Here is a 27,193-nt window from a genome sequence, read left to right as displayed (position 1 = left end):
GTGCGGAGTGGGACCCGGACTGAAACAGAGCGGAGAGGGACCCGGACTGAAACAGTGCGGAGAGGGACCCGGACTGAAACAGTGCGGAGAGGGACCCGGACTGAAACAGTGCGGAGAGGGACCCGGACTGAAACAGAGCGGAGAGGGACCCGGACTGAAACAGTGCGGAGAGGGACCCGGACTGAAACAGTGCGGAGAGGAACCCGGACTGAAACAGTGCGGAGAGGGACCCGGACTGAAACAGTGCGGAGAGGGACCCGGACTGAAACAGTGCGGAGAGGGACCCGGACCGAAACAGTGCGGAGAGGGACCCGGACTGAAACAGTGCAGAGAGGAACCCGGACTGAAACAGTGCGGAGAGGAACCCTGACTGAAACAGTGCGGAGTGGGACCCGGACTGAAACAGAGTGGAGAGGGACCCGGACTGAAAGAGCGCGGAGAGGGACCCAGACTGAAACACTGTGGAGAGGGACCCGGACTGAAACAGTGCGAAGAGGAACCCAGAGTGAAACAGTGCGGAGAGGGACCTGGACTGAAACAGTGCGGAGAGGGACCCGGACTGAAACAGAGTGGAGAGGGACCCGGACTGAAAGAGCGCGGAGAGGGACCCAGACTGAAACAGTGTGGAGAGGGACCCGGACTGAATCAGACGGAGAGGGACCCGAACTGAAACAGTGCGGAGAGGGACCCGGACTGAAACATGGCGGAGAGAGACCCGGACTGAAACAGTGCGGAGAGGGACCCTGACTGAAACAGTGCGGAGAGAGACCCGGACTGAAACAGTGCAGAGAGGGACCCGGACAGAAACAGTGCGGAGAGGGACCCGGACTGAAACAGTGCGCAGAGGGACCCGGACTGAAACAGTGCGGAGAGGGACCCGGACTGAAACAGTGCGGAGAGGGACCCGGACTGAAACAGTGCGGAGAGGGACCCGGACTGAAACAGTGCGGAGAGGAACCCGGACTGAAACAGTGCGAAGAGGGACCCGGACTGAAACAGTGCGGAGAGGGACCCGGACTGAAACAGTGCGCAGAGTGACCCGGACTGAAACAGTGCGGAGAGAGACCCGGAGTGAAACAGTGCGGAGAGGGACCTGGACTGAAACAGTGCGGAGAGGGACCCGGACTGAAACAGTGCGCAGAGGGACCCGGACTGAAACTATGCGGAGAGAGACCCGGACTGAAACAGTGCGGAGAAGAACTCGGACTGAAACAGTGCGGAGAGGGACCCGGACTGAAACAGTGCGGAGAGGGACCCGGACTGAAGCAGAGCGGAGAACCGGAATGAAACAGTGCGGAGAGGGACCCGGACTGAAACAGTGCGGAGTGGAACCCGGACTGAAACAGTGCGGAGAGAGACACGGACCGAAACAGTGCGGAGAGGGACCCGGACTGAAACAGTGCGGAGAAGAACTCGGACTGAAACAATGCGGAGAGGGACCCGGACTGAAACAGTGCGGAGAGGGTCCCTGACTGAAACAGTGCGGAGAGGGACCCGGACTGAAGCAGAGCGGAGAACCGGAATGAAACAGTGCGGAGAGGAACCCGGACTGAAACAGTGCGGAGAGAGACACGGACCGAAACAGTGCGGAGAGGGACCCGGACTGAAACAGTGCGGAGAGGAACCCGGACTGAAACAGTGCGGAGAGGGACGCGGACTGAAACAGTGCGGAGAGGAACCCGGACTGAAACAGTGCGCAGAGGTACCCGGACTGAAACAGTGCGGAGAGGAACCTGGACTGAAACAGTGCGGAGAGGGACACGGACTGAAACAGTGCGGAGAGGGACCCGGACTGAAACAGTGCGGAGCGGGACCCGGACTGAAACAGAGCGGAGAGACACCCGGACTGAAACAGTGCGCAGAGGGACCCGGACTGAAACAGTGCGGAGAGGAACCCGGACTGAAACAGTGCGGAGCGGGACCTGGACTGAAACAGTGCGGAGAGACACCCGGACTGAAACAGTGCGGAGAGGGACCCGGAATTAAACACTGCGGAGAGGGACCCGGACAGAAACAGTGCGGAGAGACACCCGGACTGAAACAGTGCGCAGAGGGACCCGGACTGAAAAAGTGCGGAGAGAGACCCGGACTGAAACAGTGTGGAGAGGGACCCGGACTGAAACAGTGCGGAGAGGGACCCGGACTGAAACAGTGCGCAGAAGAACCCGGACTGAAACAGTGCGGAGAGGGACCCGGACTGAAACAGTGCGGAGAGGGACCCGGACTGAAACAGTGCGGAGAGAGACCCGGACTGAAACTGTGCGGAGAGGGACCCGGACTGAAACAGTGCGGAGAGGGACCCGGACTGAAACAGTGCGGAGAGGGACCCGGACTGAAACAGAGCGGAGAGGGACCCGGACTGAAACAGTGTGGAGAGGGACCCGGACTGAAACAGTGCGCAGAGGGACCCGGACTGAAACAGTGCGCAGAAGAACCCGGACTGAAACAGTGCGGAGAGGGACCTGGACTGAAACAGTGCGGAGAGGGACCCGGACTGAAACAGTGCGGAGAGAGACCCGGACTGAAACTGTGCGGAGAGGGACCCGGACTGAAACAGTGCGGAGAGAGACCCGGACTGAAACAGTGCGGAGAGAGACCCGGACTGAATCTGTGCGGAGAGGGACCCGGACTGAAACAGTGCGGAGAGAGACCCGGACTGAAACAGTGCGGAGAGAGACCCGGACTGAAACTGTTCGGAGAGGGACCCGGACTGAAACAGTGCGGAGAGGGACCCGGACTGAAACAGTGCGGAGAGAGACCCGGACTGAAACTGTGCGGAGAGGGACCCGGACTGAAACAGTGCGGAGAGGAACCCGGACTGAAACAGTGCGCAGAAGAACCCGGACTGAAACAGTGCGGAGAGGGACCCGGACTGAAACAGTGCGGAGAGGGACCCGGACTGAAACAGTGCGGAGAGAGACCCGGACCGAAACAGTGCGGAGAGGGACCCGGACTGAAACAGTGCGGAGAGGGACCCGGACTGAAACAGTGCGGAGAGGGACCCGGACTGAAACAGTGCGGAGAGGAACCCGGAATGAAACAGTGCGGAGAGGGACCCGGACTGAAACAGTGCGGAGAGAGACCCTGACTGAAACAGTGCGGAGAGGGACCTGGACTGAAACAGTGCGGAGAGGAACCCGGACTGAAACAGTGCGGAGCGGGACCCGGACTGAAACAGAGCGGAGAGGGACCCGGACTGAAACAGTGCAGAGAGGGACCCGGACTGAAACAGTGCGGAGAGGGACTCGGAATGAAACAGTGCGGAGAGGGACCCAGAATGAAACAGTGCGGAGAGGGACCCGGACTGAAACAGTGCAGAGAGGGACCCGGACAGAAACAGTGCGGAGAGACACCCGGACTGAAACAGTGCGGAGAGGTACCCGGACTGAAACAGTGCGGAGAGAGACCCGGACTGAAACAGTGTGGAGAGGGACCCGGACTGAAACAGGGCAGAGAGGGACCCGGACTGAAACAGCGCGGAGAGGGACCCGGACTGAAACAGTGCGGAGAGGGACCCGGACTGAAACTGTGCGGAGAGGGACCCGGACTGAAACAGTGCGGAGAGGAACCCGGACTGAAACAGTGCGCAGAAGAACCCGGACTGAAACAGTGCGGAGAGGGACCCGGACTGAAACAGTGCGGAGAGGGACCCGGACTGAAACAGTGCGGAGAGAGACCCGGACCGAAACAGTGCGGAGAGGGACCCGGACTGAAACAGTGCGGAGAGGGACCCGGACTGAAACAGTGCGGAGAGGGACCCGGACTGAAACAGTGCGGAGAGGAACCCGGAATGAAACAGTGCGGAGAGGGACCCGGACTGAAACAGTGCGGAGAGAGACCCGGACTGAAACAGTGCGCAGAAGAACCCGGACTGAAACTGTGCGGAGAGGGACCCGGACTGAAACTGTGCGGAGAGGGACCCGGACTGAAACAGTGCGGAGAGGGACCCGGACTGAAACAGTGCGGAGAGAGACCCGGACTGAAACTGTGCGGAGAGGGACCCGGAATGAAACAGTGCAGAGAGGGGCCCGGACTGAAACAGAGCGGAGAGGAACCCGGACTGAAACAGAGCGGAGAGAGACTCTGACTGAAACAGTGCGGAGAGGGACCCGGACTGAAACAGAGCGGAGAGGAACCCGGACTGAAACAGAGCGGAGAGAGACTCTGACTGAAACAGTGCGGAGAGGGACCCCGACTGAAACAATGCGGAGAGGAACCCGGACTGAAACAGTGCGGAGAGGGACCCGGACTGAAACAGAGCGGAGTGGGACCCGGACTGAAACAGTGCGCAGAGGGACCCGGACTGAAGCAGTGCGGAGAGAGACCCGGACTGAAACAGTGCGGAGAGGGACACGGACAGAAACAGTGCGGAGGGGGACCCGGACTGAAACAGTGCGCAGAGGGTCCCGGACTGAAACAGTGCGGAGAGAGACACGGACCGAAACAGTGCGGAGAGGGACCCGGACTGAAACAGTGCGGAGAGGAACCCGGACTGAAACAGTGCGGAGAGGGACGCGGACTGAAACAGTGCGGAGAGGAACCCGGACTGAAACAGTGCGCAGAGGTACCCGGACTGAAACAGTGCGGAGAGGAACCTGGATGAAACAGTGCGGAGAGGGACACGGACTGAAACAGTGCGGAGAGGGACCCGGACTGAAACAGTGCGGAGCGGGACCCGGACTGAAACAGAGCGGAGAGACACCCGGACTGAAACAGTGCGCAGAGGGACCCGGACTGAAACAGTGCGGAGAGGAACCCGGACTGAAACAGTGCGGAGCGGGACCCGGACTGAAACAGTGCGGAGAGACACCCGGACTGAAACAGTGCGGAGAGGGACCCGGAATTAAACACTGCGGAGAGGGACCCGGACAGAAACAGTGCGGAGAGACACCCGGACTGAAACAGTGCGGAGAGGAACCCGGACTGAAACAGTGCGCAGAAGAACCCGGACTGAAACAGTGCGGAGAGGGACCCGGACTGAAACAGTGCGGAGAGGGACCCGGACTGAAACAGTGCGGAGAGAGACCCGGACTGAAACTGTGCGGAGAGGGACCCGGACTGAAACAGTGCGGAGAGAGACCCGGACTGAAACAGTGCGGAGAGAGACCCGGACTGAAACTGTGCGGAGAGGGACCCGGACTGAAACAGTGCGGAGAGAGACCCGGACTGAAACAGTGCGGAGAGAGACCCGGACTGAAACTGTGCGGAGAGGGACCCGGACTGAAACAGTGCGGAGAGGGACCCGGACTGAAACAGTGCGGAGAGAGACCCGGACTGAAACTGTGCGGAGAGGGACCCGGACTGAAACAGTGCGGAGAGGGACCCGGACTGAAACAGTGCGGAGAGGGACCCGGACAGAAACAGTGCGGAGAGACACCCGGACTGAAACAGTGCGGAGAGGTACCCGGACTGAAACAGTGCGGAGAGAGACCCGGACTGAAACAGTGTGGAGAGGGACCCGGACTGAAACAGGGCAGAGAGGGACCCGGACTGAAACAGCGCGGAGAGGGACCCGGACTGAAACAGTGCGGAGAGGGACCCGGACTGAAACTGTGCGGAGAGGGACCCGGACTGAAACAGTGCGGAGAGGAACCCGGACTGAAACAGTGCGCAGAAGAACCCGGACTGAAACAGTGCGGAGAGGGACCCGGACTGAAACAGTGCGGAGAGGGACCCGGACTGAAACAGTGCGGAGAGGGACCCGGACTGAAACAGTGCGGAGAGGAACCCGGAATGAAACAGTGCGGAGAGGGACCCGGACTGAAACAGTGCGGAGAGAGACCCTGACTGAAACAGTGCGGAGAGGGACCTGGACTGAAACAGTGCGGAGAGGAACCCGGACTGAAACAGTGCGGAGCGGGACCCGGACTGAAACAGAGCGGAGAGGGACCCGGACTGAAACAGTGCGGAGAGGGACTCGGAATGAAACAGTGCAGAGAGGGACCCGGACTGAAACAGAGCGGAGAGGAACCCGGACTGAAACAGAGCGGAGAGAGACTCTGACTGAAACAGTGCGGAGAGGGACCCGGACTGAAACAGAGCGGAGAGGAACCCGGACTGAAACAGAGCGGAGAGAGACTCTGACTGAAACAGTGCGGAGAGGGACCCCGACTGAAACAATGCGGAGAGGAACCCGGACTGAAACAGTGCGGAGAGGGACCCGGACTGAAACAGAGCGGAGTGGGACCCGGACTGAAACAGTGCGCAGAGGGACCCGGACTGAAACAGTGCGGAGAGAGACCCGGACTGAAACAGTGCGGAGAGGGACACGGACAGAAACAGTGCGGAGGGGGACCCGGACTGAAACAGTGAGCAGAGGGACCCGGACTGAAACAGTGCGGAGAGAGACCCGGACTGACACAGTGCGGAGAGGGACCCGGACTGAAACAGGGCAGAGAGGGACCCGGACTGAAACAGTGCGGAGAGGGACCCGGACTGAAACAGTGCGGAGAGGAACCCGGACTGAAACAGTGCGGAGAAGATCCCGGACTGAAACAGTGCGGAGAGGGACCCGGACTGAAACAGTGCGGAGAGGGACCCGGACTGAAACAGTGAGGAGAGAGACCCGTACCGAAACAGTGCGGAGAGGGACCCGGACTGAAACAGTGCGGAGAGGGACCCGGACTGAAACAGTGCGGAGAGGGACCCGGACTGAAACAGAGCGGAGAGGGACCCGGACTGAAACAGTGCGGAGAGGGACCCGGACTGAAACAGTGCGGAGAGGAACCCGGAATGAAACAGTGCGGAGAGGGACCCGGACTGAAACAGTGCGCAGAGGGACCCGGACTGAAACAGTGCGGAGAGAGACCCGGACTGAAACAGTGCGGAGAAGAACTCGGACTGAAACAGTGCGGAGAGGGACCCGGACTGAAACAGTGCGGAGAGGGACCCGGACTGAAGCAGAGCGGAGAACCGGAATGAAACAGTGCGGAGAGGGACCCGGACTGAAACAGTGCGGAGTGGAACCCGGACTGAAACAGTGCGGAGAGAGACACGGACCGAAACAGTGCGGAGAGGGACCCGGACTGAAACAGTGCGGAGAAGAACTCGGACTGAAACAATGCGGAGAGGGACCCGGACTGAAACAGTGCGGAGAGGGACCCTTACTGAAACAGTGCGGAGAGGGACCCGGACTGAAGCAGAGCGGAGAACAGGAATGAAACAGTGCGGAGAGGAACCCGGACTGAAACAGTGCGGAGAGAGACACGGACCGAAACAGTGCGGAGAGGGACCCGGACTGAAACAGTGCGGAGAGGAACCCGGACTGAAACAGTGCGGAGAGGGACGCGGACTGAAACAGTGCGGAGAGGAACCCGGACTGAAACAGTGCGCAGAGGTACCCGGACTGAAACAGTGCGGAGAGGAACCTGGACTGAAACAGTGCGGAGAGGGACACGGACTGAAACAGTGCGGAGAGGGACCCGGACTGAAACAGTGCGGAGCGGGACCCGGACTGAAACAGAGCGGAGAGACACCCGGACTGAAACAGTGCGCAGAGGGACCCGGACTGAAACAGTGCGGAGAGGAACCCGGACTGAAACAGTGCGGAGCGGGACCCGGACTGAAACAGTGCGGAGAGACACCCGGACTGAAACAGTGCGGAGAGGGACCCGGAATTAAACACTGCGGAGAGGGACCCGGACAGAAACAGTGCGGAGAGACACCCGGACTGAAACAGTGCGCAGAGGGACCCGGACTGAAAAAGTGCGGAGAGAGACCCGGACTGAAACAGTGTGGAGAGGGACCCGGACTGAAACAGTGCGGAGAGGGACCCGGACTGAAACAGTGCGCAGAAGAACCCGGACTGAAACAGTGCGGAGAGGGACCCGGACTGAAGCAGTGCGGAGAGGGACCCGGACTGAAACAGTGCGGAGAGAGACCCGGACTGAAACTGTGCGGAGAGGGACCCGGACTGAAACAGTGCGGAGAGGGACCCGGACTGAAACAGTGCGGAGAGGGACCCGGACTGAAACAGAGCGGAGAGGGACCCGGACTGAAACAGTGTGGAGAGGGACCCGGACTGAAACAGTGCGCAGAGGGACCCGGACTAAAACAGTGCGCAGAAGAACCCGGACTGAAACTGTGCGGAGAGGGACCCGGACTGAAACTGTGCGGACAGGGACCCGGACTGAAACAGTGCGGAGAGGGACCCGGACTGAAACAGTGCGGAGAGAGACCCGGACTGAAACTGTGCGGAGAGGGACCCGGACTGAAACAGTGCGGAGAGGAACCCGGACTGAAACAGTGCGCAGAAGAACCCGGACTGAAACAGTGCGGAGAGGGACCCGGACTGAAACAGTGCGGAGAGGGACCCGGACTGAAACAGTGCGGAGAGAGACCCGGACTGAAACTGTGCGGAGAGGGACCCGGACTGAAACAGTGCGGAGAGAGACCCGGACTGAAACAGTGCGGAGAGAGACCCGGACTGAAACTGTGCGGAGAGGGACCCGGACTGAAACAGTGCGGAGAGAGACCCGGACTGAAACAGTGCGGAGAGAGACCCGGACTGAAACTGTGCGGAGTGGGACCCGGACTGAAACAGTGCGGAGAGGGACCCGGACTGAAACAGTGCGGAGAGAGACCCGGACTGAAACTGTGCGGAGAGGGACCCGGACTGAAACAGTGCGGAGAGGAACCCGGACTGAAACAGTGCGCAGAAGAACCCGGACTGAAACAGTGCGGAGAGGGACCCGGACTGAAACAGTGCGGAGAGGGACCCGGACTGAAACAGTGCGGAGAGAGACCCGGACCGAAACAGTGCGGAGAGGGACCCGGACTGAAACAGTGCGGAGAGGGACCCGGACTGAAACAGTGCGGAGAGGGACCCGGACTGAAACAGTGCGGAGAGGAACCCGGAATGAAACAGTGCGGAGAGGGACCCGGACTGAAACAGTGCGGAGAGAGACCCTGACTGAAACAGTGCGGAGAGGGACCTGGACTGAAACAGTGCGGAGAGGAACCCGAACTGAAACAGTGCGGAGCGGGACCCGGACTGAAACAGAGCGGAGAGGGACCCGGACTGAAACAGTGCAGAGAGGGACCCGGACTGAAACAGTGCGGAGAGGGACTCGGAATGAAACAGTGCGGAGAGGGACCCAGAATGAAACAGTGCGGAGAGGGACCCGGACTGAAACAGTGCAGAGAGGGACCCGGACTGAAACAGTGCAGAGAGGGACCCGGACAGAAACAGTGCGGAGAGACACCCGGACTGAAACAGTGCGGAGAGGTACCCGGACTGAAACAGTGCGGAGAGAGACCCGGACTGAAACAGTGTGGAGAGGGACCCGGACTGAAACAGGGCAGAGAGGGACCCGGACTGAAACAGCGCGGAGAGGGACCCGGACTGAAACAGTGCGGAGAGGGACCCGGACTGAAACTGTGCGGAGAGGGACCCGGACTGAAACAGTGCGGAGAGGAACCCGGACTGAAACAGTGCGCAGAAGAACCCGGACTGAAACAGTGCGGAGAGGTACCCGGACTGAAACAGTGCGGAGAGGAACCTGGACTGAAACAGTGCGGAGAGGGACACGGACTGAAACAGTGCGGAGAGGGACCCGGACTGAAACAGTGCGGAGCGGGACCCGGACTGAAACAGAGCGGAGAGACACCCGGACTGAAACAGTGCGCAGAGGGACCCGGACTGAAACAGTGCGGAGAGGAACCCGGACTGAAACAGTGCGGAGCGGGACCCGGACTGAAACAGTGCGGAGAGACACCCGGACTGAAACAGTGCGGAGAGGGACCCGGAATTAAACACTGCGGAGAGGGACCCGGACAGAAACAGTGCGGAGAGACACCCGGACTGAAACAGTGCGCAGAGGGACCCGGACTGAAAAAGTGCGGAGAGAGACCCGGACTGAAACAGTGTGGAGAGGGACCCGGACTGAAACAGTGCGGAGAGGGACCCGGACTGAAACAGTGCGCAGAAGAACCCGGACTGAAACAGTGCGGAGAGGGACCCGGACTGAAACAGTGCGGAGAGGGACCCGGACTGAAACAGTGCGGAGAGAGACCCGGACTGAAACAGTGCGGAGAGGGACCCGGACTGAAACAGTGCGGAGAGAGACACGGACCGAAACAGTGCGGAGAGGGGCCCGGACTGAAACAGTGCGGAGAAGAACTCGGACTGAAACAATGCGGAGAGGGACCCGGACTGAAACAGTGCGGAGAGGGACCCTTACTGAAACAGTGCGGAGAGGGACCCGGACTGAAGCAGAGCGGAGAACAGGAATGAAACAGTGCGGAGAGGAACCCGGACTGAAACAGTGCGGAGAGAGACACGGACCGAAACAGTGCGGAGAGGGACCCGGACTGAAACAGTGCGGAGAGGAACCCGGACTGAAACAGTGCGGAGAGGGACGCGGACTGAAACAGTGCGGAGAGGAACCCGGACTGAAACAGTGCGCAGAGGTACCCGGACTGAAACAGTGCGGAGAGGAACCTGGACTGAAACAGTGCGGAGAGGGACACGGACTGAAACAGTGCGGAGAGGGACCCGGACTGAAACAGTGCGGAGCGGGACCCGGACTGAAACAGAGCGGAGAGACACCCGGACTGAAACAGTGCGCAGAGGGACCCGGACTGAAACAGTGCGGAGAGGAACCCGGACTGAAACAGTGCGGAGCGGGACCCGGACTGAAACAGTGCGGAGAGACACCCGGACTGAAACAGTGCGGAGAGGGACCCGGAATTAAACACTGCGGAGAGGGACCCGGACAGAAACAGTGCGGAGAGACACCCGGACTGAAACAGTGCGCAGAGGGACCCGGACTGAAAAAGTGCGGAGAGAGACCCGGACTGAAACAGTGTGGAGAGGGACCCGGACTGAAACAGTGCGGAGAGGGACCCGGACTGAAACAGTGCGCAGAAGAACCCGGACTGAAACAGTGCGGAGAGGGACCCGGACTGAAGCAGTGCGGAGAGGGACCCGGACTGAAACAGTGCGGAGAGAGACCCGGACTGAAACTGTGCGGAGAGGGACCCGGACTGAAACAGTGCGGAGAGGGACCCGGACTGAAACAGTGCGGAGAGGGACCCGGACTGAAACAGAGCGGAGAGGGACCCGGACTGAAACAGTGTGGAGAGGGACCCGGACTGAAACAGTGCGCAGAGGGACCCGGACTAAAACAGTGCGCAGAAGAACCCGGACTGAAACTGTGCGGAGAGGGACCCGGACTGAAACTGTGCGGACAGGGACCCGGACTGAAACAGTGCGGAGAGGGACCCGGACTGAAACAGTGCGGAGAGAGACCCGGACTGAAACTGTGCGGAGAGGGACCCGGACTGAAACAGTGCGGAGAGGAACCCGGACTGAAACAGTGCGCAGAAGAACCCGGACTGAAACAGTGCGGAGAGGGACCCGGACTGAAACAGTGCGGAGAGGGACCCGGACTGAAACAGTGCGGAGAGAGACCCGGACTGAAACTGTGCGGAGAGGGACCCGGACTGAAACAGTGCGGAGAGAGACCCGGACTGAAACAGTGCGGAGAGAGACCCGGACTGAAACTGTGCGGAGAGGGACCCGGACTGAAACAGTGCGGAGAGAGACCCGGACTGAAACAGTGCGGAGAGAGACCCGGACTGAAACTGTGCGGAGTGGGACCCGGACTGAAACAGTGCGGAGAGGGACCCGGACTGAAACAGTGCGGAGAGAGACCCGGACTGAAACTGTGCGGAGAGGGACCCGGACTGAAACAGTGCGGAGAGGAACCCGGACTGAAACAGTGCGCAGAAGAACCCGGACTGAAACAGTGCGGAGAGGGACCCGGACTGAAACAGTGCGGAGAGGGACCCGGACTGAAACAGTGCGGAGAGAGACCCGGACCGAAACAGTGCGGAGAGGGACCCGGACTGAAACAGTGCGGAGAGGGACCCGGACTGAAACAGTGCGGAGAGGGACCCGGACTGAAACAGTGCGGAGAGGAACCCGGAATGAAACAGTGCGGAGAGGGACCCGGACTGAAACAGTGCGGAGAGAGACCCTGACTGAAACAGTGCGGAGAGGGACCTGGACTGAAACAGTGCGGAGAGGAACCCGAACTGAAACAGTGCGGAGCGGGACCCGGACTGAAACAGAGCGGAGAGGGACCCGGACTGAAACAGTGCAGAGAGGGACCCGGACTGAAACAGTGCGGAGAGGGACTCGGAATGAAACAGTGCGGAGAGGGACCCAGAATGAAACAGTGCGGAGAGGGACCCGGACTGAAACAGTGCAGAGAGGGACCCGGACTGAAACAGTGCAGAGAGGGACCCGGACAGAAACAGTGCGGAGAGACACCCGGACTGAAACAGTGCGGAGAGGTACCCGGACTGAAACAGTGCGGAGAGAGACCCGGACTGAAACAGTGTGGAGAGGGACCCGGACTGAAACAGGGCAGAGAGGGACCCGGACTGAAACAGCGCGGAGAGGGACCCGGACTGAAACAGTGCGGAGAGGGACCCGGACTGAAACTGTGCGGAGAGGGACCCGGACTGAAACAGTGCGGAGAGGAACCCGGACTGAAACAGTGCGCAGAAGAACCCGGACTGAAACAGTGCGGAGAGGTACCCGGACTGAAACAGTGCGGAGAGGAACCTGGACTGAAACAGTGCGGAGAGGGACACGGACTGAAACAGTGCGGAGAGGGACCCGGACTGAAACAGTGCGGAGCGGGACCCGGACTGAAACAGAGCGGAGAGACACCCGGACTGAAACAGTGCGCAGAGGGACCCGGACTGAAACAGTGCGGAGAGGAACCCGGACTGAAACAGTGCGGAGCGGGACCCGGACTGAAACAGTGCGGAGAGACACCCGGACTGAAACAGTGCGGAGAGGGACCCGGAATTAAACACTGCGGAGAGGGACCCGGACAGAAACAGTGCGGAGAGACACCCGGACTGAAACAGTGCGCAGAGGGACCCGGACTGAAAAAGTGCGGAGAGAGACCCGGACTGAAACAGTGTGGAGAGGGACCCGGACTGAAACAGTGCGGAGAGGGACCCGGACTGAAACAGTGCGCAGAAGAACCCGGACTGAAACAGTGCGGAGAGGGACCCGGACTGAAACAGTGCGGAGAGGGACCCGGACTGAAACAGTGCGGAGAGAGACCCGGACTGAAACTGTGCGGAGAGGGACCCGGACTGAAACAGTGCGGAGAGGGACCCGGACTGAAACAGTGCGGAGAGGGACCCGGACTGAAACAGAGCGGAGAGGGACCCGGACTGAAACAGTGTGGAGAGGGACCCGGACTGAAACAGTGCGCAGAAGAACCTGGACTGAAACAGTGCGGAGAGGGACCCGGACTGAAACAGTGCGGAGAGGGACCCGGACTGAAACAGTGCGGAGAGAGACCCGGACTGAAACTGTGCGGAGAGGGACCCGGACTGAAACAGTGCGGAGAGAGACCCGGACTGAAACAGTGCGGAGAGGGACCCGGACTGAAACTGTGCGGAGAGGGACCCGGACTGAAACAGTGCGGAGAGAGACCCGGACTGAAACAGTGCGGAGAGAGACCCGGACTGAAACTGTGCGGAGAGGGACCCGGACTGAAACAGTGCGGAGAGGGACCCGGACTGAAACAGTGCGGAGAGAGACCCGGACTGAAACTGTGCGGAGAGGGACCCGGACAGAAACAGTGCGGAGAGGAACCCGGACTGAAACAGTGCGCAGAAGAACCCGGACTGAAACAGTGCGGAGAGGGACCCGGACTGAAACAGTGCGGAGAGGGACCCGGACTGAAACAGTGCGGAGAGAGACCCGGACCGAAACAGTGCGGAGAGGGACCCGGACTGAAACAGTGCGGAGAGGGACCCGGACTGAAACAGCGCGGAGAGGGACCCGGACTGAAACAGTGCGGAGAGGAACCCGGAATGAAACAGTGCGGAGAGGGACCCGGACTGAAACAGTGCGGAGAGAGACCCTGACTGAAACAGTGCGGAGAGGGACCTGGACTGAAACAGTGCGGAGAGGAACCCGGACTGAAACAGTGCGGAGCGGGACCCGGACTGAAACAGAGCGGAGAGGGACCCGGACTGAAACAGTGCAGAGAGGGACCCGGACTGAAACAGTGCGGAGAGGGACTCGGAATGAAACAGTGCGGAGAGGGACCCAGAATGAAACAGTGCGGAGAGGGACCCGGACTGAAACAGTGCAGAGAGGGACCCGGACTGAAACAGTGCAGAGAGGGACCCGGACAGAAACAGTGCGGAGAGACACCCGGACTGAAACAGTGCGGAGAGGTACCCGGACTGAAACAGTGCGGAGAGAGACCCGGACTGAAACAGTGTGGAGAGGGACCCGGACTGAAACAGGGCAGAGACGGACCCGGACTGAAACAGCGCGGAGAGGGACCCGGACTGAAACAGTGCGGAGAGGGACCCGGACTGAAACTGTGCGGAGAGGGACCCGGACTGAAACAGTGCGGAGAGGGACCCGGACTGAAAGAGCGCGGAGAGGGACCCAGACTGAAACACTGTGGAGAGGGACCCTGACTGAAACAGTGCGAAGAGGAACCCAGACTGAAACAGTGCGGAGAGGGGCCTGGACTGAAACAGTGCGGAGAGGGACCCGGACTAAAACAGTGTGGAGAGGGACCTGGACTGACTCAGTGCAGAGAGGGACCCGGACTGAAACAAGGAGGAGAGGGACCTGGACTGACTCAGTGCAGAGAGCAACCCGGACTGAAACAGTGCGGAGAGGGACCCGGACTGACTCAGTGCGGAGAGGGACCCGGACTGAAACAGTGCGGAGAGGGACCTTGACTGACTCAGTGCGGAGAGGGACCCGGACTGAAACAAGGAGGAGAGGGACCTGGACTGACTCAGTGCTGAGAGCAACCCGGACTGAAACAGTGCGGAGAGGGACCCGGACTGAAACAGTGGAGAGATGGACCCGGACTGAAAGAGTGCGGAGTGGGACCCGGACTGAAACAATGCGGAGAGGGACCCGGACTGAAAAAGTGCGGAGAAGGAACCGGACTGAAACAGTGCGGGGAGAGACCCGGACTGAAACAGTGCGGAGAGGGACCCGGACTGAAACAGTGCGGAGAGGGACCCGGAATTAAACAGTGTGGAGAGGGACCCGGACTGAATCAGACGGAGAGGGACCCGAACTGAAACAGTGCGGAGAGGGACCCGGACTGAAACATGGCGGAGAGAGACACGGACTGAAACAGAGCGGAGAGGGACCCGGACAGAAACAGTGCGGAGAGGGACCCGTACTGAAACAGTGCGGAGAGGGACCCGGACTGAAACAGTGCGGAGAGAGACCCGGACTGAAACAGTGTGGAGAGGGACCCGGACTGAAACAGGGCAGAGAGGGACCCGGACTGAAACAGCGCGGAGAGGGACCCGGACTGAAACAGTGCGGAGAGGGACCCGGACTGAAACTGTGCGGAGAGGGACCCGGACTGAAACAGTGCGGAGAGGAACCCGGACTGAAACAGTGCGCAGAAGAACCCGGACTGAAACAGTGCGGAGAGGGACCCGGACTGAAACAGTGCGGAGAGGGACCCGGACTGAAACAGTGCGGAGAGAGACCCGGACCGAAACAGTGCGGAGAGGGACCCGGACTGAAACAGTGCGGAGAGGGACCCGGACTGAAACAGTGCGGAGAGGGACCCGGACTGAAACAGTGCGGAGAGGAACCCGGAATGAAACAGTGCGGAGAGGGACCCGGACTGAAACAGTGCGGAGAGAGACCCTGACTGAAACAGTGCGGAGAGGGACCTGGACTGAAACAGTGCGGAGAGGAACCCGGACTGAAACAGTGCGGAGCGGGACCCGGACTGAAACAGAGCGGAGAGGGACCCGGACTGAAACAGTGCAGAGAGGGACCCGGACTGAAACAGTGCGGAGAGGGACTCGGAATGAAACAGTGCAGAGAGGGACCCGGACTGAAACAGAGCGGAGAGGAACCCGGACTGAAACAGAGCGGAGAGAGACTCTGACTGAAACAGTGCGGAGAGGGACCCGGACTGAAATAGAGCGGAGAGGAACCCGGACTGAAACAGAGCGGAGAGAGACTCTGACTGAAACAGTGCGGAGAGGGACCCCGACTGATACAATGCGGAGAGAGACCCGGACTGAAACAGTGCGGAGAGGGACCCGGACAGAAACAGTGCGGAGAGAGACCCGGACTGAAACAGTGCGGAGAGGGACCCGGACAGAAACAGTGCGGAGAGGGACCCGGACTGAAACAGTGCGCAGAGGGACCCAGACTGAAACAGTGCGGAGAGGGACCCGGACTGAAACAGGGCAGAGAGGGACCCGGACTGAAACAGTGCGGAGAGGGACCCGGACTGAAACAGGGCACAGAGGGACCCGGACTGAAACAGTGCGGAGAGGGAACCGGACTGAAAAAGTGCGGAGAGGGAACCGGACTGAAACAGTGCGGGGAGAGACCCGGACTGAAACAGTGCGGAGAGGGACCCAGACTGAAACAGTGCGGAGAGGGACCCGGAATTAAACAGTGTGGAGAGGGACCCGGACTGAATCAGACGGAGAGGGACCCGAAATTAAACAGTGCGGAGAGGGACCCGGACTGAAACATGGCGGAGAGGGACACGGACTGAAACAGAGCGGAGAGGGACCCGGACAGAAACAGTGCGGAGAGGGACCCGTACTGAAACAGTGCGTAGAGGGACCCGGACTGAAACAGTGCGGAGAGAGACCCGGACTGAAACAGTGCGGAGAGGGACCCGGACAGAAACAGTGCGGAGAGGGACCCGGACTGAAACAGTGCGCAGAGGGACCCGGACTGAAACAGTGCGGAGAGAGACCCGGACTGAAACAGTGCGGAGAGGGACCCGGACTGAAACAGGGCAGAGAGGGACCCAGACTGAAACAGTGCGGAGAGAGACCCGGACTGAAACAGTGCGGAGAGGGACCCGGGCTGAAACAGTGCGGAGAGGGACCCGGACTGAAACAGTGCGGAGAGAGTCCCGGACCGAAACAGTGCGGAGAGGGACCCGGACTGAAACAGTGCAGAGAGGAACCCGGACTGAAACAGTGCGGAGTGGGACCCGGACTGAAACAGAGTGTAGAGGGACCCGGACTGAAAGAGCGCGGAGAGGGACCCAGACTGAAACACTGTGGAGAGGGACCCTGACTGAAACAGTGCGAAGAGGAACCCAGACTGAAACAGTGCGGAGAGGGGCCTGGACTGAAACAGTGCGGAGAGGGACCCGGACTAAAACAGTGTGGAGAGGGACCTGGACTGACTCAGTGCAGAGAGGGACCCGGACTGAAACAAGGAGGAGAGGGACCTGGACTGACTCAGTGCAGAGAGCAACCCGGACTGAAACAGTGCGGAGAGGGACCCGGACTGACTCAGTGCGGAGAGGGACCCGGACTGAAACAGTGCGGAGAGGGACCTTGACTGACTCAGTGCGGAGAGGGACCCGGACTGAAACAAGGAGGAGTGGACCTGGACTGACTCAGTGCAGAGAGCAACCCGGACTGAAACAGTGCGGAGAGGGACCCGGACTGAAACAGTGGAGAGATGGACCCGGACTGAAAGAGTGCGGAGTGGGACCCGGACTGAAACAATGCGGAGAGGGACCCGGACTGAAAAAGTGCGGAGAAGGAACCGGACTGAAACAGTGCGGGGAGAGACCCGGACTGAAACAGTGCGGAGAGGGACCCGGACTGAAACAGTGCGGAGAGGGACCCGGAATTAAACAGTGTGGAGAGGGACCCGGACTGAATCAGACGGAGAGGGACCCGAACTGAAACAGTGCGGAGAGGGACCCGGACTGAAACATGGCGGAGAGGGACACGGACTGAAACAGAGCGGAGAGGGACCCGGACAGAAACAGTGCGGAGAGGGACCCGTACTGAAACAGTGCGTAGAGGGACCCGGACTGAAACAGTGCGGAGAGAGACCCGGACTGAAACAGTGCGGAGAGGGACCCGGACAGAAACAGTGCGGAGAGGGACCCGGACTGAAACAGTGCGCAGAGGGACCCAGACTGAAACAGTGCGGAGAGGGACCCGGACTGAAACAGGGCAGAGAGGGACCCGGACTGAAACAGTGCGGAGAGGGACCCGGACTGAAACAGGGCAGAGAGGGACCCGGACTGAAACAGTGCGGAGAGGGACCCGGACTGAAAAAGTGCGGAGAGGAACCCGGACTGAAACAGTGCGGAGAAGAACTCGGAGTGAAACAGTGCGGAGTGGGACCCGGACTGAAACAGAGCGGAGAGGGACCCGGACTGAAACAGTGCGGAGAGGGACCCGGACTGAAACAGTGCGGAGAGGGACCCGGACTGAAACAGTGCGGAGAGGGACCCGGACTGAAACAGAGCGGAGAGGGACCCGGACTGAAACAGTGCGGAGAGGGACCCGGACTGAAACAGTGCGGAGAGGAACCCGGACTGAAACAGTGTGGAGAGGGACCCGGACTGAAACAGTGCGAAGAGGAACCCAGAGTGAAACAGTGCGGAGAGGGACCTGGACTGAAACAGTGCGGAGAGGGACCCGGACTGAAACAGAGTGGAGAGGGACCCGGACTGAAAGATCGCGGAGAGGGACCCAGACTGAAACAGTGTGGAGAGGGACCCGGACTGAATCAGACGGAGAGGGACCCGAACTGAAACAGTGCGGAGAGGGACCCGGACTGAAACATGGCGGAGAGAGACCCGGACTGAAACAGTGCGGAGAGGGACCCTGACTGAAACAGTGCGGAGAGAGATCCGGACTGAAACAGTGCAGAGAGGGACCCGGACAGAAACAGTGCGGAGAGGGACCCGGACTGAAACAGTGCGCAGAGGGACCCGGACTGAAACAGTGCGGAGAGGGACCCGGACTGAAACAGTGCGGAGAGGGACCCGGACTGAAACAGTGCGGAGAGGGACCCGGACTGAAACAGTGCGGAGAGGAACCCGGACTGAAACAGTGCGAAGAGGGACCCGGACTGAAACAGTGCGGAGAGGGACCCGGACTGAAACAGTGCGCAGAGTGACCCGGACTGAAACAGTGCGGAGAGAGACCCGGAGTGAAACAGTGCGGAGAGGGACCTGGACTGAAACAGTGCGGAGAGGGACCCGGACTGAAACAGTGCGCAGAGGGACCCGGACTGAAACTATGCGGAGAGAGACCCGGACTGAAACAGTGCGGAGAAGAACTCGGACTGAAACAGTGCGGAGAGGGACCCGGTCTGAAACAGTGCGGAGAGGGACCCGGACTGAAGCAGAGCGGAGAACCGGAATGAAACAGTGCGGAGAGGGACCCGGACTGAAACAGTGCGGAGTGGAACCCGGACTGAAACAGTGCGGAGAGAGACACGGACCGAAACAGTGCGGAGAGGGACCCGGACTGAAACAGTGCGGAGAAGAACTCGGACTGAAACAATGCGGAGAGGGACCCGGACTGAAACAGTGCGGAGAGGGTCCCTGACTGAAACAGTGCGGAGAGGGACCCGGACTGAAGCAGAGCGGAGAACCGGAATGAAACAGTGCGGAGAGGAACCCGGACTGAAACAGTGCGGAGAGAGACACGGACCGAAACAGTGCGGAGAGGGACCCGGACTGAAACAGTGCGGAGAGGAACCCGGACTGAAACAGTGCGGAGAGGGACGCGGACTGAAACAGTGCGGAGAGGAACCCGGACTGAAACAGTGCGCAGAGGTACCCGGACTGAAACAGTGCGGAGAGGAACCTGGACTGAAACAGTGCGGAGAGGGACACGGACTGAAACAGTGCGGAGAGGGACCCGGACTGAAACAGTGCGGAGCGGGACCCGGACTGAAACAGAGCGGAGAGACACCCGGACTGAAACAGTGCGCAGAGGGACCCGGACTGAAACAGTGCGGAGAGGAACCCGGACTGAAACAGTGCGGAGCGGGACCCGGACTGAAACAGTGCGGAGAGACACCCGGACTGAAACAGTGCGGAGAGGGACCCGGAATTAAACACTGCGGAGAGGGACCCGGACAGAAACAGTGCGGAGAGACACCCGGACTGAAACAGTGCGCAGAGGGACCCGGACTGAAAAAGTGCGGAGAGAGACCCGGACTGAAACAGTGTGGAGAGGGACCCGGACTGAAACAGTGCGGAGAGGGACCCGGACTGAAACAGTGCGCAGAAGAACCCGGACTGAAACAGTGCGGAGAGGGACCCGGACTGAAACAGTGCGGAGAGGGACCCGGACTGAAACAGTGCGGAGAGAGACCCGGACTGAAACTGTGCGGAGAGGGACCCGGACTGAAACAGTGCGGAGAGGGACCCGGACTGAAACAGTGCGGAGAGGGACCCGGACTGAAACAGAGCGGAGAGGGACCCGGACTGAAACAGTGTGGAGAGGGACCCGGACTGAAACAGTGCGCAGAGGGACCCGGACTGAAACAGTGCGCAGAAGAACCCGGACTGAAACAGTGCGGAGAGGGACCTGGACTGAAACAGTGCGGAGAGGGACCCGGACTGAAACAGTGCGGAGAGAGACCCGGACTGAAACTGTGCGGAGAGGGACCCGGACTGAAACAGTGCGGAGAGAGACCCGGACTGAAACAGTGCGGAGAGAGACCCGGACTGAAACTGTGCGGAGAGGGACCCGGACTGAAACAGTGCGGAGAGAGACCCGGACTGAAACAGTGCGGAGAGAGACCCGGACTGAAACTGTGCGGAGAGGGACCCGGACTGAAACAGTGCGGAGAGGGACCCGGACTGAAACAGTGCGGAGAGAGACCCGGACTGAAACTGTGCGGAGAGGGACCCGGACTGAAACAGTGCGGAGAGGAACCCGGACTGAAACAGTGCGCAGAAGAACCCGGACTGAAACAGTGCGGAGAGGGACCCGGACTGAAACAGTGCGGAGAGGGACCCGGACTGAAACAGTGCGGAGAGAGACCCGGACCGAAACAGTGCGGAGAGGGACCCGGACTGAAACAGTGCGGAGAGGGACCCGGACTGAAACAGTGCGGAGAGGGACCCGGACTGAAACAGTGCGGAGAGGAACCCGGAATGAAACAGTGCGGAGAGGGACCCGGACTGAAACAGTGCGGAGAGAGACCCTGACTGAAACAGTGCGGAGAGGGACCTGGACTGAAACAGTGCGGAGAGGAACCCGGACTGAAACAGTGCGGAGCGGGACCCGGAATGAAACAGAGCGGAGAGGGACCCGGACTGAAACAGTGCAGAGAGGGACCCGGACTGAAACAGTGCGGAGAGGGACTCGGAATGAAACAGTGCGGAGAGGGACCCAGAATGAAACAGTGCGGAGAGGGACCCGGACTGAAACAGTGCAGAGAGGGACCCGGACTGAAACAGTGCAGAGAGGGACCCGGACAGAAACAGTGCGGAGAGACACCCGGACTGAAACAGTGCGGAGAGGTACCCGGACTGAAACAGTGCGGAGAGAGACCCGGACTGAAACAGTGTGGAGAGGGACCCGGACTGAAACAGGGCAGAGAGGGACCCGGACTGAAACAGCGCGGAGAGGGACCCGGACTGAAACAGTGCGGAGAGGGACCCGGACTGAAACTGTGCGGAGAGGGACCCGGACTGAAACAGTGCGGAGAGGAACCCGGACTGAAACAGTGCGCAGAAGAACCCGGACTGAAACAGTGCGGAGAGGGACCCGGACTGAAACAGTGCGGAGAGGGACCCGGACTGAAACAGTGCGGAGAGAGACCCGGACTGAAACAGTGCGCAGAAGAACCCGGACTGAAACAGTGCGGAGAGGGACCCGGACTGAAACAGTGCGGAGAGGGACCCGGACTGAAACAGTGCGGAGAGAGACCCGGACCGAAACAGTGCGGAGAGGGACCCGGACTGAAACAGTGCGGAGAGGGACCCGGACTGAAACAGTGCGGAGAGTGACCCGGACTGAAACAGTGCGGAGAGGAACCCGGAATGAAACAGTGCGGAGAGGGACCCGGACTGAAACAGTGCGGAGAGAGACCCTGACTGAAACAGTGCGGAGAGGGACCTGGACTGAAACAGTGCGGAGAGGAACCCGGACTGAAACAGTGCGGAGCGGGACCCGGACTGAAACAGAGCGGAGAGGGACCCGGACTGAAACAGTGCAGAGAGGGACCCGGACTGAAACAGTGCGGAGAGGGACTCGGAATGAAACAGTGCGGAGAGGGACCCAGAATGAAACAGTGCGGAGAGGGACCCGGACTGAAACAGTGCAGAGAGGGACCCGGACTGAAACAGTGCAGAGAGGGACCCGGACAGAAACAGTGCGGAGAGACACCCGGACTGAAACAGTGCGGAGAGGTACCCGGACTGAAACAGTGCGGAGAGAGACCCGGACTGAAACAGTGTGGAGAGGGACCCGGACTGAAACAGGGCAGAGAGGGACCCGGACTGAAACAGCGCGGAGAGGGACCCGGACTGAAACAGTGCGGAGAGGGACCCGGACTGAAACTGTGCGGAGAGGGACCCGGACTGAAACAGTGCGGAGAGGAACCCGGACTGAAACAGTGCGCAGAAGAACCCGGACTGAAACAGTGCGGAGAGGGACCCGGACTGAAACAGTGCGGAGAGGGACCCGGACTGAAACAGTGCGGAGAGAGACCCGGACCGAAACAGTGCGGAGAGGGACCCGGACTGAAACAGTGCGGAGAGGGACCCGGACTGAAACAGTGCGGAGAGGGACCCGGACTGAAACAGTGCGGAGAGGAACCCGGAATGAAACAGTGCGGAGAGGGACCCGGACTGAAACAGTGCGGAGAGAGACCCTGACTGAAACAGTGCGGAGAGGGACCTGGACTGAAACAGTGCGGAGAGGAACCCGGACTGAAACAGTGCGGAGCGGGACCCGGACTGAAACAGAGCGGAGAGGGACCCGGACTGAAACAGTGCAGAGAGGGACCCGGATTGAAACAGTGCGGAGAGGGACTCGGAATGAAACAGTGCAGAGAGGGACCCGGACTGAAACAGAGCGGAGAGGAACCCGGACTGAAACAGAGCGGAGAGAGACTCTGACTGAAACAGTGCGGAGAGGGACCCGGACTGAAACAGAGCGGAGAGGAACCCGGACTGAAACAGAGCGGAGAGAGACTCTGACTGAAACAGTGCGGAGAGGGACCCCGACTGAAACAATGCTGAGAGGAACCCGGACTGAAACAGTGCGGAGAGGGACCCGGACTGAAACAGAGCGGAGTGGGACCCGGACTGAAACAGTGCGCAGAGGGACCCGGACTGAAACAGTGCGGAGAGAGACCCGGACTGAAACAGTGCGGAGAGGGACACGGACAGAAACAGTGCGGAGGGGGACCCGGACTGAAACAGTGCGCAGAGGGTCCCGGACTGAAACAGTGCGGAGAGAGACCCGGACTGACACAGTGCGGAGAGGGACCCGGACTGAAACAGGGCAGAGAGGGACCCGGACTGAAACAGTGCGGAGAGGGACCCGGACTGAAACAGTGCGGAGAGGAACCCGGACTGAAACAGTGCGGAGAAGAACCCGGACTGAAACAGTGCGGAGAGGGACCCGGACTGAAACAGTGCGGAGAGGGACCCGGACTGAAACAGTGAGGAGAGAGACCCGTACCGAAACAGTGCGGAGAGGGACCCGGACTGAAACAGTGCGGAGAGGGACCCGGACTGAAACAGTGCGGAGAGGGACCCGGACTGAAACAGAGCGGAGAGGGACCCGGACTGAAACAGTGCGGAGAGGGACCCGGACTGAAACAGTGCGGAGAGGAACCTGGAATGAAACAGTGCGGAGAGGGACCCGGACTGAAACAGTGCGCAGAGGGACCCGGACTGAAACAGTGCGGAGAGAGACCCGGACTGAAACAGTGCGGAGAAGAACTCGGACTGAAACAGTGCGGAGAGGGACCCGGACTGAAACAGTGCGGAGAGGGACCCGGACTGAAGCAGAGCGGAGAACCGGAATGAAACAGTGCGGAGAGGGACCCGGACTGAAACAGTGCGGAGTGGAACCCGGACTGAAACAGTGCGGAGAGAGACACAGACCGAAACAGTGCGGAGAGGGACCCGGACTGAAACAGTGCGGAGAAGAACTCGGACTGAAACAATGCGGAGAGGGACCCGGACTGAAACAGTGCGGAGAGGGACCCTGACTGAAACAGTGCGGAGAGGGACCCGGACTGAAGCAGAGCGGAGAACCGGAATGAAACAGTGCGGAGAGGAACCCGGACTGAAACAGTGTGGAGAGAGACACGGACCGAAACAGTGCGGAGAGGGACCCGGACTGAAACAGTGCGGAGAGGAACCCGGACTGAAACAGTGCGGAGAGGGACGCGGACTGAAACAGTGCGGAGAGGAACCCGGACTGAAACAGTGCGCAGAGGTACCCGGACTGAAACAGTGCGGAGAGGAACCTGGACTGAAACAGTGCGGAGAGGGACACGGACTGAAACAGTGCGGAGAGGGACCCGGACTGAAACAGTGCGGAGCGGGACCCGGACTGAAACAGAGCGGAGAGACACCCGGACTGAAACAGTGCGCAGAGGGACCCGGACTGAAACAGTGCGGAGATGAACCCGGACTGAAACAGTGCGGAGCGGGACCCGGACTGAAACAGTGCGGAGAGACACCCGGACTGAAACAGTGCGGAGAGGGACCCGGAATTAAACACTGCGGAGAGGGACCCGGACAGAAACAGTGCGGAGAGACACCCGGACTGAAACAGTGCGCAGAGGGACCCGGACTGAAAAAGTGCGGAGAGAGACCCGGACTGAAACAGTGTGGAGAGGGACCCGGACTGAAACAGTGCGGAGAGGGACCCGGACTGAAACAGTGCGCAGAAGAACCCGGACTGAAACAGTGCGGAGAGGGACCCGGACTGAAACAGTGCGGAGAGGGACCCGGACTGAAACAGTGCGGAGAGAGACCCGGACCGAAACAGTGCGGAGAGGGACCCGGACTGAAACAGTGCGGAGAGGGACCCGGACTGAAACAGTGCGGAGAGTGACCCGGACTGAAACAGTGCGGAGAGGAACCCGGAATGAAACAGTGCGGAGAGGGACCCGGACTGAAACAGTGCGGAGAGAGACCCTGACTGAAACAGTGCGGAGAGGGACCTGGACTGAAACAGTGCGGAGAGGAACCCGGACTGAAACAGTGCGGAGCGGGACCCGGACTGAAACAGTGCGGAGAGGGACCCGGACTGAAACAGTGCAGAGAGGGACCCGGACTGAAACAGTGCGGAGAGGGACTCGGAATGAAACAGTGCGGAGAGGGACCCAGAATGAAACAGTGCGGAGAGGGACCCGGACTGAAACAGTGCAGAGAGGGACCCGGACTGAAACAGTGCAGAGAGGGACCCGGACAGAAACAGTGCGGAGAGACACCCGGACTGAAACAGTGCGGAGAGGTACCCGGACTGAAACAGTGCGGAGAGAGACCCGGACTGAAACAGTGTGGAGAGGGACCCGGACTGAAACAGGGCAGAGAGGGACCCGGACTGAAACAGCGCGGAGAGGGACCCGGACTGAAACAGTGCGGAGAGGGACCCGGACTGAAACTGTGCGGAGAGGGACCCGGACTGAAACAGTGCGGAGAGGAACCCGGACTGAAACAGTGCGCAGAAGAACCCGGACTGAAACAGTGCGGAGAGGGACCCGGACTGAAACAGTGCGGAGAGGGACCCGGACTGAAACAGTGCGGAGAGAGACCCGGACCGAAACAGTGCGGAGAGGGACCCGGACTGAAACAGTGCGGAGAGGGACCCGGACTGAAACAGTGCGGAGAGGGACCCGGACTGAAACAGTGCGGAGAGGAACCCGGAATGAAACAGTGCGGAGAGGGACCCGGACTGAAACAGTGCGGAGAGAGACCCTGACTGAAACAGTGCGGAGAGGGACCTGGACTGAAACAGTGCGGAGAGGAACCCGGACTGAAACAGTGCGGAGCGGGACCCGGACTGAAACAGAGCGGAGAGGGACCCGGACTGAAACAGTGCAGAGAGGGACCCGGACTGAAACAGTGCGGAGAGGGACTCGGAATGAAACAGTGCAGAGAGGGACCCGGACTGAAACAGAGCGGAGAGGAACCCGGACTGAAACAGAGCGGAGAGAGACTCTGACTGAAACAGTGCGGAGAGGGACCCGGACTGAAACAGAGCGGAGAGGAACCCGGACTGAAACAGAGCGGAGAGAGACTCTGACTGAAACAGTGCGGAGAGGGACCCCGACTGAAACAATGCGGAGAGGAACCCGGACTGAAACAGTGCGGAGAGGGACCCGGACTGAAACAGAGCGGAGTGGGACCCGGACTGAAACAGTGCGCAGAGGGACCCGGACTGAAACAGTGCGGAGAGAGACCCGGACTGAAACAGTGCGGAGAGGGACACGGACAGAAACAGTGCGGAGGGGGACCCGGACTGAAACAGTGCGCAGAGGGTCCCGGACTGAAACAGTGCGGAGAGAGACCCGGACTGACACAGTGCGGAGAGGGACCCGGACTGAAACAGGGCAGAGAGGGACCCGGACTGAAACAGTGCGGAGAGGGACCCGGACTGAAACAGTGCGGAGAGGAACCCGGACTGAAACAGTGCGGAGAAGAACCCGGACTGAAACAGTGCGGAGAGGGACCCGGACTGAAACAGTGCGGAGAGGGACCCGGACTGAAACAGTGAGGAGAGAGACCCGTACCGAAACAGTGCGGAGAGGGACCCGGACTGAAACAGTGCGGAGAGGGACCCGGACTGAAACAGTGCGGAGAGGGACCCGGACTGAAACAGAGCGGAGAGGGACCCGGACTGAAACAGTGCGGAGAGGGACCCGGACTGAAACAGTGCGGAGAGGAACCCGGAATGAAACAGTGCGGAGAGGGACCCGGACTGAAACAGTGCGCAGAGGGACCCGGACTGAAACAGTGCGGAGAGAGACCCGGACTGAAACAGTGCGGAGAAGAACTCGGACTGAAACAGTGCGGAGAGGGACCCGGACTGAAACAGTGCGGAGAGGGACCCGGACTGAAGCAGAGCGGAGAACCGGAATGAAACAGTGCGGAGAGGGACCCGGACTGAAACAGTGCGGAGTGGAACCCGGACTGAAACAGTGCGGAGAGAGACACAGACCGAAACAGTGCGGAGAGGGACCCGGACTGAAACAGTGCGGAGAAGAACTCGGACTGAAACAATGCGGAGAGGGACCCGGACTGAAACAGTGCGGAGAGGGACCCTGACTGAAACAGTGCGGAGAGGGACCCGGACTGAAGCAGAGCGGAGAACCGGAATGAAACAGTGCGGAGAGGAACCCGGACTGAAACAGTGTGGAGAGAGACACGGACCGAAACAG

This window comes from Scyliorhinus torazame, chromosome 3 (assembly GCF_047496885.1).
Source record: "Scyliorhinus torazame isolate Kashiwa2021f chromosome 3, sScyTor2.1, whole genome shotgun sequence".
Classification (NCBI taxonomy): Eukaryota; Metazoa; Chordata; class Chondrichthyes; order Carcharhiniformes; family Scyliorhinidae; genus Scyliorhinus; species Scyliorhinus torazame.
This window is presented reverse-complemented; position numbering follows the sequence as displayed.